General features: G+C 41.0%; 1 pseudogene; it reads left to right on the plus strand.

Moving 5' to 3' along the window:
* Window positions 1–2,574: 2,574 nt before the first annotated feature.
* LOC123797068 (magnesium transporter NIPA2 pseudogene) lies at window positions 2,575–6,400 on the plus strand (annotated as a pseudogene).
* The last annotated feature ends 2,760 nt before the right edge of the window (window positions 6,401–9,160 follow it).

Here is a 9,160-nt window from a genome sequence, read left to right on the forward strand (position 1 = left end):
CCACATCAAAAACTGATGATGTACTATATAGTGGCTAACTGAACATACATACGTACATACATACATGCATAAAAGGGTGTGTGGATAACACTATGACACAAGAGCAAAGAAAATAGTCATTATTTTAAGCTTATATTAATGAAATTATCAGCACTCCCTTATTGTCCTCCTAACTGGATGGATTCTGGAGTTTCTTGCACATTTTTCTTACAGTATCTAAAGTTCTCTGAAGACCAGGGCATGTAACATATGTGGTCTGTTCTGTCTTGTCCTCCAGGCTCCACCTGCGGTCCAACAGTGACAATACTAAGAAAATTCCCTCCATCTTTCATGGCTCTCCCCAGTTCTTCCTCACTTCTCAGGCTAGGAGTCAAACTTGCATTAACTATATGATGTACTCTTCCTCTTGTCATTACTAATATCAGTTTAGTCACTTCTAAAGATATTTTGCTGTGCTTCTGAGAGAAAAAAATTTATCCCATAAACAATTCAACACTTTTGTAAGGCCTCAGGCAAAAAACATGTTCCCATTTTGCTTGTATGCACCTGGACCCACCAGACAGCACTCCTCTATTTTTCTTCCCACTCTACCATCTTCACCATTTTATATGATGCTGTCACACATCCACTTACTCATTTAACAAGGCTTTTTCAGCGTACACTGGACTCAGCTACTGTGCTCAGTTCTGGAAATTTCTGTCCTCTTGGAGCTCCCTTTCTAGTGAGGATTCGAATAGACATGGAACAAACTATCACCCAAAGCATAATTATAAACTCTGGTAAGTGTTGTGAAGAAACATTCCAAAAAGCTAATAAAACAAATAATGAAGATAATGAACTATTTTGGCAGGACTGAAGGCATGTTCCAGGGAAAGCTTCCCTAAGCAAGTAACGTTCATGCTGATATCCAAAGGAGTTTTCTAGGCAAAAAGAAGGAGTGTGCCAGGCAGAAGGAAGAGGTTGTGACAATTCATGATACAGTCCGTGAATGAAAGAATTTTGGTGTACTGGCGCTACATAAATTTGGAAGTTTGGAGGGTACCTAAATTCTACAAAATTCTGGCCAGGACGTGTAGGCACAGAGCCATTCACACCCTCTCCACTTTCTCTAGTATTTCATTTCTGGAGCTTCCCCTGGTAACATGTCCCAGTGTTCTCCCTTCCAAGAATCCCAACTGGGAGGTTTTACAGAAGCAGAACCTCCAGCATCCCAGCCAGACAACACGATGACCATAAAATGAACTTACTCCTGGTATAGTACATTGGATGCAACTTAATAGATGATAAAGTGTAACCAGTGAGGATTGTAGCAGCAAAGGATGGTACAGTACACTAGGCTGGCAAAAAACAATGATTTTGTTGGATTCCTGTCTCACATCGAGGTCTTTCATCCATTTGGAGTTTATCTTTGTGTATGGTGTGAGAGAGTGGTCAAGTTTTATTCTTTTGCATATAGCCGTCCAATTTTCCCAGCACCATTTATTGAAGAGACTGTCTTTTTTCCACTGGATGTTTTTTCCTGCCTTGTCAAAGATTAGAGTTGAGGATCCATTTCTGGGTTCTCTATTCTGTTCCATTGGTCTATGTGTCTGTTTTTGTGCCAGTACCATGCTGTGTTGGTGATCACAGCTTTGTAGTATAGTTTGAAATCCGGCAATGTGATGCCCCCAGCTTTGTTCTTCCTTTTCAAGATTTCCTTGGCAATTCGGGGCCTTTTCTGGTTCCACACAAATTTTAGGCTTGTTTGTTGCAGCTCTTTGAAAAATGTCATTGATATTTTGATTGGGATGGCGTTGAAAGTGTAAATTGCTTTGGATAGCATAGACATTTTAACTATGTTTATTCTTCTGATCCATCAGTATAGAATGTTTTTCCATCTTTTTGTCAATGTCTTTCATCAGTGTTCTGTAGTTTCTAGACTATAGATCCTTTACCTCTCTGGTTAAGTTAATTCTGAGATATTGTATGGGTTTTTGTGCTATTGTAAATGGAATGGATTCCCTAATTTCTCTTTCTTCAGTCTCATTGTTCGTGTATAAAAATGCAACTGATTTCTGAGCATTGATTTTGTATCCTGCCACATTACTGAATTGTTCTATGAGTTCTAGTAATTTGGGGATGGAGTCTTTGGGTTTTCCATATAAAGTATCATGTCATCTGCGCAGACAGACAGTTTGACTTCTTTGCCAATTTGAATACCTTTTATTTCTTTTCATTTTCTGATTGCTGTTGCAAGGACTTCTAGTACTATGTTGAACAATAATGGTGAGAGTGGGCATCTTTGTTGTGTTCCTAATCTTAAGGGAAATGCTTTCAGCTTTTCCCCATTGAGAACGATATTCTCTGTAGGCTTTTCATAGATGGTTTTTATGAAATTGAGGAATGTACCCTCTATCCCTACACTCTGAAGGATTTTAATCAGGAAAGGATGCTGTATTTTGTCAAATGCTTTTTCTGCATCAGTTGAAGGGATCGTATAGCATTTGAAGATTGCATAAGCCTGCCTCCAGCACCAGCAGTTTCTCTGTTTTGTGATCAGTGTGACTCACAAGAACTTCTTTAGTAATAAATGAAATGACCCACGGGTGTGGAAAATACGACTTTTACATTGGTCTGGAATTGCCTATAAGCTCCAGCAATTTCATTGTCAAGAGTTTCATTTTGGGGGGGTGGGGAAAGGCCTTCTACAACTTGCCAGGAAAGACTCCATGAAAGCAGGTCAAGGTGGCCATGCATATCTTAATAATGGTTGTGGTAGCCTGGATTGCTATCAATGGGAGCAGGTGAGGCGGCCAACTTTGCTGGATATGCCTTTGCACCAGCCACCCTAGTGACTCTAGTGACTCCGTTAGGATGCTCTCAGCATCCAAGTAAGTGCCATTCTTGCTTCATACTTTCTGAATGAAAGACTTAATCTTCATGGGAAATTGGATGTTTGCTAAGTGTTCTAGGATCTACAGTTATGGTCCTTCATGCTCCAAAAGAAGAGGAGATCGAGACTTTCAATGAAATGTCTCACAAGCTGGGAGATCCAAGTTTTGTGGTCTTTGCAACACTTGTGTTCATTGTGTCATTGATATTAATCTTCATGGTGGGACCTCACCCTGGACAGACCAACAATCTTGTGTACATCACAATCTGCTCTGTAATTGGAACGTTTAAAGCCTCCTGTGTTAAGGGCTTGGGCATTGTTATCGAAGAGCCGTTTGTTGGAAAGCCTGTGCTACAACATTCCCTGGCCTGGATTCTGCTGCTCAGCCTTACAGTCTGTGTGAGCACTCGGATTAATTACCTGAACAGGGCCCTGGATATATTCAGCACTTCCATTGTGGCTCCCAAAATATTACGTATTCTTTACAACATCAGTTTTAACTTGTTTAGCTATTCTTTTTAAGGAGTGGCAAGATACGCCTGTTGATGATGTCACTGGTACTTTGGGTGGCTTCTTTACAATCGTATTGGGAAATTCTTGATGCATGCCTTTAAAGATATCAGCTTTACTCTCCCTGTGTCTTTTCAAAAAGACAAAAAAGCAAGGAATGGCAATCTAACATGTATGAAGTTCTTAATAATAATGAAGAAAGCTTAACCTGTGGAATTGAACAGTACAGTGGTGAAAATATCTCCTGAAGAAATGGAAATCTCACAGCTTTTTTAAGAAAAATGTAATTAAAAGGTTAATCTACAATTGTGTTATAAAGTGAATTTGATATCAGAATGTGTCTGAAAAAAACATCGGATTAACTCCAAATGGATTAAAGAACTAAGTGTGAGACCTGAAACCATAAAACTGCTAGAAAATAACATAGGTAATAACTTCTTTGACATCAGCCTTAACAACATTTTTCTAGATATATCGCCTCAGGCAAGCAAAACAAAAGCAAAAACAAACTATTGGGACTATACCAAAATTAAAATCTTTTGCACAGCAAAGAAAACCATCAACAAAATGAAAAGGCAATCTAGTGGATGGGAGAAGATATTTGCAAATGATATATCTAAAGGGGTTAACATCCAAAATACATAAAGAATTTACGCAACCCAGCACCAAAAAAGCAAATAATCTGATTTTTAAATGGGCAGAAGGCCCGAATAGACATTTTTCCAAAGAAGACATCCAGATGGCCAACAGACACATGAAAAGATGCTCAATCATTCATTATCAGGAAAATACAGTTCAAAACCACAATGAGATATCACCTTCTATCAGTCAGAATGACTAATACCAAAAAGACAATAAATAACCAGTGTTGGCATGAATGTGGAGAAAAAGGAACTCTTGTACACTATTGATGAGAATGTAAATTGATGCAACCACTGTGGGAAACAGTATGAAGCTTTCTCAAAAAATTAAAAATTAAGAAGATCCAGTCCAAGGTGGCAATGTAGGAAGATTCTGAACTCACCTCCACAGACATACCAAAGCTATGCCTAATTATAAAGCAATTCCTCCTTAAGAAAAACGGAGGGCTGACTGAAGAGCTTCTGTGCAACAAAAGATAGAGGAAATAGCAAGAGAGAGGGAAGCACAGTAGCAAAGGGAAACCCTAACCTCAATGCTACAAACTGTAGTGGGGAGGGAGAGTACAAGGGACCAAGAGCAGATTAATCATTTCATAGAAAACAAATAGCCACAATTTAAAGGATAAACTATTTCATAGAAGATTTGGCCTTAGAACCCTGCCAAACTGCAGGGGAGCTGCTGGAACTTTCTCTATGTCAGAGGGGATGTTGAATGTTACGGTTTACACTCCCTGACCACCTCTAGAGTGCAGATGGAAACAGTGTCTGGATGCCATAGCCAGGCTGCCTCATCAGGAGCACTGGGTCCCTAGTCCACACCAGCCCCAGACGTCCTGGGGCACAGAAAAATAGCTATAGTTTTAAAAAGCAACTAGTATATAAAATAGCAACCCTAGAACTCTGCCAAATGGTAGGAGAGTCATGAGAACTTGTTAGAGTTTACACTCCCTCTCCGCCTTGATAACGCAAATGGGAGTAGTGTCCAGGTACCCTAACCGGCTTGCCACCTCACACCACACCAACTCTAGCCATCCCACCAAGGTGGCTCCTGGTGGCACACAATAGGACACCCTTCGTCAGCGCTCACTATAGCTTCAGCTATCATTCAAAGGTGACACAGAGGCAAAGAACCCTGGAACACTCCAGGCCTGTACCACTCTGACTTCATACAGCTTGCTAGGGCACCCCTGGCACAGAATGCTCCAGGTTCTCCTGGCTGGCACCTGCTGCAGCTCCAGCCACCTCACCAGTGTGCCTCCTGCATGGAGCACCCTGGGAAACTCTGGTCCAAGTCTGCTTCATTTGTGACCACTTGGCCAAGACACCCTCTGAGCAATCCCCCCAGAACACCCTGACAGGGTGACCCTGCTCTCAGCACCCCAGGGCAGCCCAAGACACCCTGACTTGCATCCCCTGGCCTGCACTCACTCTGGCTTTAGCTGTCCTGCCAGAGTGCCCTCCATGTGAAGAGCTCCAGGACTCTGCATCTTTACCCACCTCATCTTTAACTATCCTGTCAAGATGCCCTCGACACATAGAGTCCCAGGACCCCTTCTGCCTCTTCAGCTTTAGCTTTTGCACCAGGGGACCCATTGCATGAAACACCCTGGGATTCCCCCAGGCTGTGCTGGCCTCAGATCCTGTTGCCTCGCCAGGGACCCCTGGTGCTGAGCACCCCAGGGCATATTGCACCCACTTCGGCTTCAGCCGTCCTGTCACGGTGTTCTCTCTGCATAGTCTTGAGACCCTCCTTGCCTGTAGCCACTTCAACTTTAGCTGCCCAATTCATGGAGAGTGCCTGGACCACCCGGCTGATGCCTCACCTCAGCTCTAGCAACTTGCCAGGACACCTACTGTGCAGAGCCTGGGAACACCCAAGTGTAGATCCACTTCAGCTTCAGCTGTCCTGCCCGGACACACACTATGCAGGGAGCCCCAGGAACCCCCAGCTTGCACTTACTTCGGCTTCAGCTGTCCTGTCAGGGTGCTTTCTGTACATAGCACCTCAGGGCCCCACTGGCCTCACCAACTTCAGCTTTAGCTGTCCTGTTGTCTTGCTCTCTTTGCAAAAAGCATAAGAATAACACCAGCCTGTGTCCACTTCAGCTTCAACTGTCCTGGCAGTGTGCCCCCTGCACAGATCGCCCTGCAACTCCTCAGCTTGTGCCCACTGCAGCTTCAGCTGTACCCCCAGGGAACCTTCTGTGTGAAGAGCCCCCAAAACAGCCCACCCCATGCCCATTCAGCTCCAGCCATCCCACTAGGACAGTGCCAGCACAGAGTGCCCTGTGACCCCCAACCCAAACCAACCACAGCTCCACCCAACCAGCAAAAGCCACCAAACATGCAGCCTACACAGGGGATGAACATACACTAGACCATTTTTCAAGTTTAGGAGAAGTAGCTGTTCCATCTAATTCATAAAAACAAACACAGAAAATCAAACAAAAGACGAATATGCTCCAAAAGAAAAAACAAGACAAAACCTCCAGAAAAAGAAGAAATGAGGACAAACAGTCTGCCCGATAAGTAGTTTAAAGTAATGATCATAAACACGCTCATCGGGCTGGAGAGAAGAGTGGAAAAAAATCAGAGAGGCCTTCAACAAAGAGATAGAAAATATTAAAAAGAACTAAGGGTCTCTCATGGTTTTGCTCCCTCTCTGATGACTTCCCATTCAGTTTTCCCTTCCTTCCTCTATGATCCTCTGTGCTGTTTCTTGTATTCCACATGAGTGAAACCATATGATAATTGTCTTTCTCTGATTGACTTGACTCTTAACTATGGGAACAAACTGAGAGCTGCTGGAGGGGAGATGGGTGGGGGATGGGGTAACTGGGTGATGTGATGAGCACTGAGTGTTATATGCAACTGATGAATGATTGAACTCTACATCTGAAGCTAATGATGTACTCTATGTTGGCTAATTGAATTTAAGGAAGGAAGGAAGGAAGGAAGGAAGGACTAATCAGAGTTGAAGAACATGATAATTGAAATAAATACATTAGAGGGAATCAATAGATTAAATGATGCAGAAGAACAGGTCACCAATTTGGAAAACAGGATAAAGGAAAGTACTCAAGCTCAACAGCAAAAATAAAAGGATTTTAATAAATGAAGATAGATTAAGGGTTCTGTTGGACAACATCAAGCACAAAAACATTTGTATTATCAAGATCTCAAAGGAGAAGAGAGAGAGAAAGCAGAAGAAAACTTATTTGAGGAAATAATAGCTGAAAACTTCCATAACCTATGGAAGGAACTAGATATCCAGGTTGAGGAAGCACAGAGTTCCAAGCAAGAAAAATCTAAGGAAGTTCACACCATGACACATAATAATTAAAATATCAAAGATTAAAGATAAAAAGAATTTTATTTTTTATATATTTTTTATTTAATTCAATTAGCCAAAATAGAGCACATCATTAGTTTTTGATGTAGTGTTCAGTGATTCACTAGCTGTGTATAACACCCAGTGCTCATCACATCATATGCCCTCCTTAATGCCCATAACCCAGGTACCCCAACCCCCACCTCCCTTTCCACAACCCTCATTTTGTTTCCCAGACTCAAGAGTCTCTCATGGTTTGTCTCCCTCTCTGATTTTCTCCAATTCAGTTTTGCCTCCCTTCCCCTATGATGCTCTGCACTATTTCTTATGTTCCACCTATAAGTGCAACCATATGATAATTGTCTTTCTCTGATTGACTTATTTCATTTAGCATAATACCCTCCAGTTCCATCCATGTTGATGTAAATGGTAAGTATTCATCCTTTCTGATGGCTAATATTCCATTGTATATATGAACCACATCTTTTTTATCCATTCATCCATTGAAAGACATCTTGACTCTTTCCACTATTTGGCTATTGTGAACATTGCTGCTATGAACATTGGGGTGCAGGTGCCCCTTCTTTTCCCTGCACCTGTATCTTTGGGGTAAATACCCAGTAGTGTGATTGCTGGGTCATAGGGTAGCTTTATTTTTAACTTCTTGAGAAACATCCATAATGTTTTCCAGCATGGCTGTACCAGCTTGCATTCCCACCAACAGTGTAAGAGGGTTCCCCTTTCTCTGAATCCTCAACAACATCTATTATTACCTGTGTTGTTAATTTTAGCCATTTTGACAGGTATAAGGTGGTATCTCATAGTGGTTTTGTTTTCTATTTCCCCGATGAGGCATGATATCCAGCATCTTTTCATGTGTCTATTAGCCATCTGATGTCTTCTTTGGAAAAATGTCTATTCATGCCTTCTGCCCATTTCTTAACTGATTTATTTGTTTTTTGGGTGTTGAGTTTGAGAAGTTCTTTATAGAGCTTGGATACCAGCCCTTTATCAGCTATGTCATTCGCAAATATCTTCTCCCATTCTGTAGGTTGCCTTTTAGTTTTGTTGACTGTTTCCTTTGCTGTGCAGAAGCTTTTTTTTTTTGTTTTTTCACTTTTTTTTATTATATTATGTTAGTCACCATATAGTACATCCCTAGTTTTTGATGTAAGCTTTTTATCTTGATGAAGTCTCAATAGTTCATTTTTGCTTTTGTTTCCCTTGCCTTTAGAGACATGTCTTCCAGGAAGTTGCTGTGGCCAACGCCAATAAAAAGAATTTTAAAAGTAGCAGGAGAAAAGCAAAAAGTTTTATATAAGGCAAATGCCATATGGCTCTTAGCTCATTTGTCAGCAGAAACTTTGTAGGTCAGATGGCAATGGCAAGATATATTCAACGTGGTGAAAAGAAAAATAATCTACAACCAAAAATCTTTACCCAGCAAAGTTATCATTCAGATTTGAAGGAAAGCTAAAGAGTTTAGCAAATAAACAAAAATTAAACAAGATTATCACCACTAAACCAGCCCTACAAGAAATGTTAAAGATACTTCTTTAAGTGGAAAAGAAAATGACATAATTAGACATAAGAAAATTATGAATAAAAAGATGTAAAATATGACATATACACAAAACAGGGAGGAAGGTGCAAAAAAATGTTTTTTAAGAATGTATTTGAACTTAAATGACCATCAACTTAATAGGGACCACTATATATAACGGAGGTTATATGTAAATCTCAGGGTAACCACAAACCCAAAACCTTTAATAGATATGCAAAGAATATAGAAAAAGAAAACTTAAA

This window comes from Ursus americanus, chromosome 29 (assembly GCF_024610735.1).
Source record: "Ursus americanus isolate L20-20 chromosome 29, mUrsAme1.1.p, whole genome shotgun sequence".
NCBI lineage: Eukaryota > Metazoa > Chordata > Mammalia > Carnivora > Ursidae > Ursus > Ursus americanus.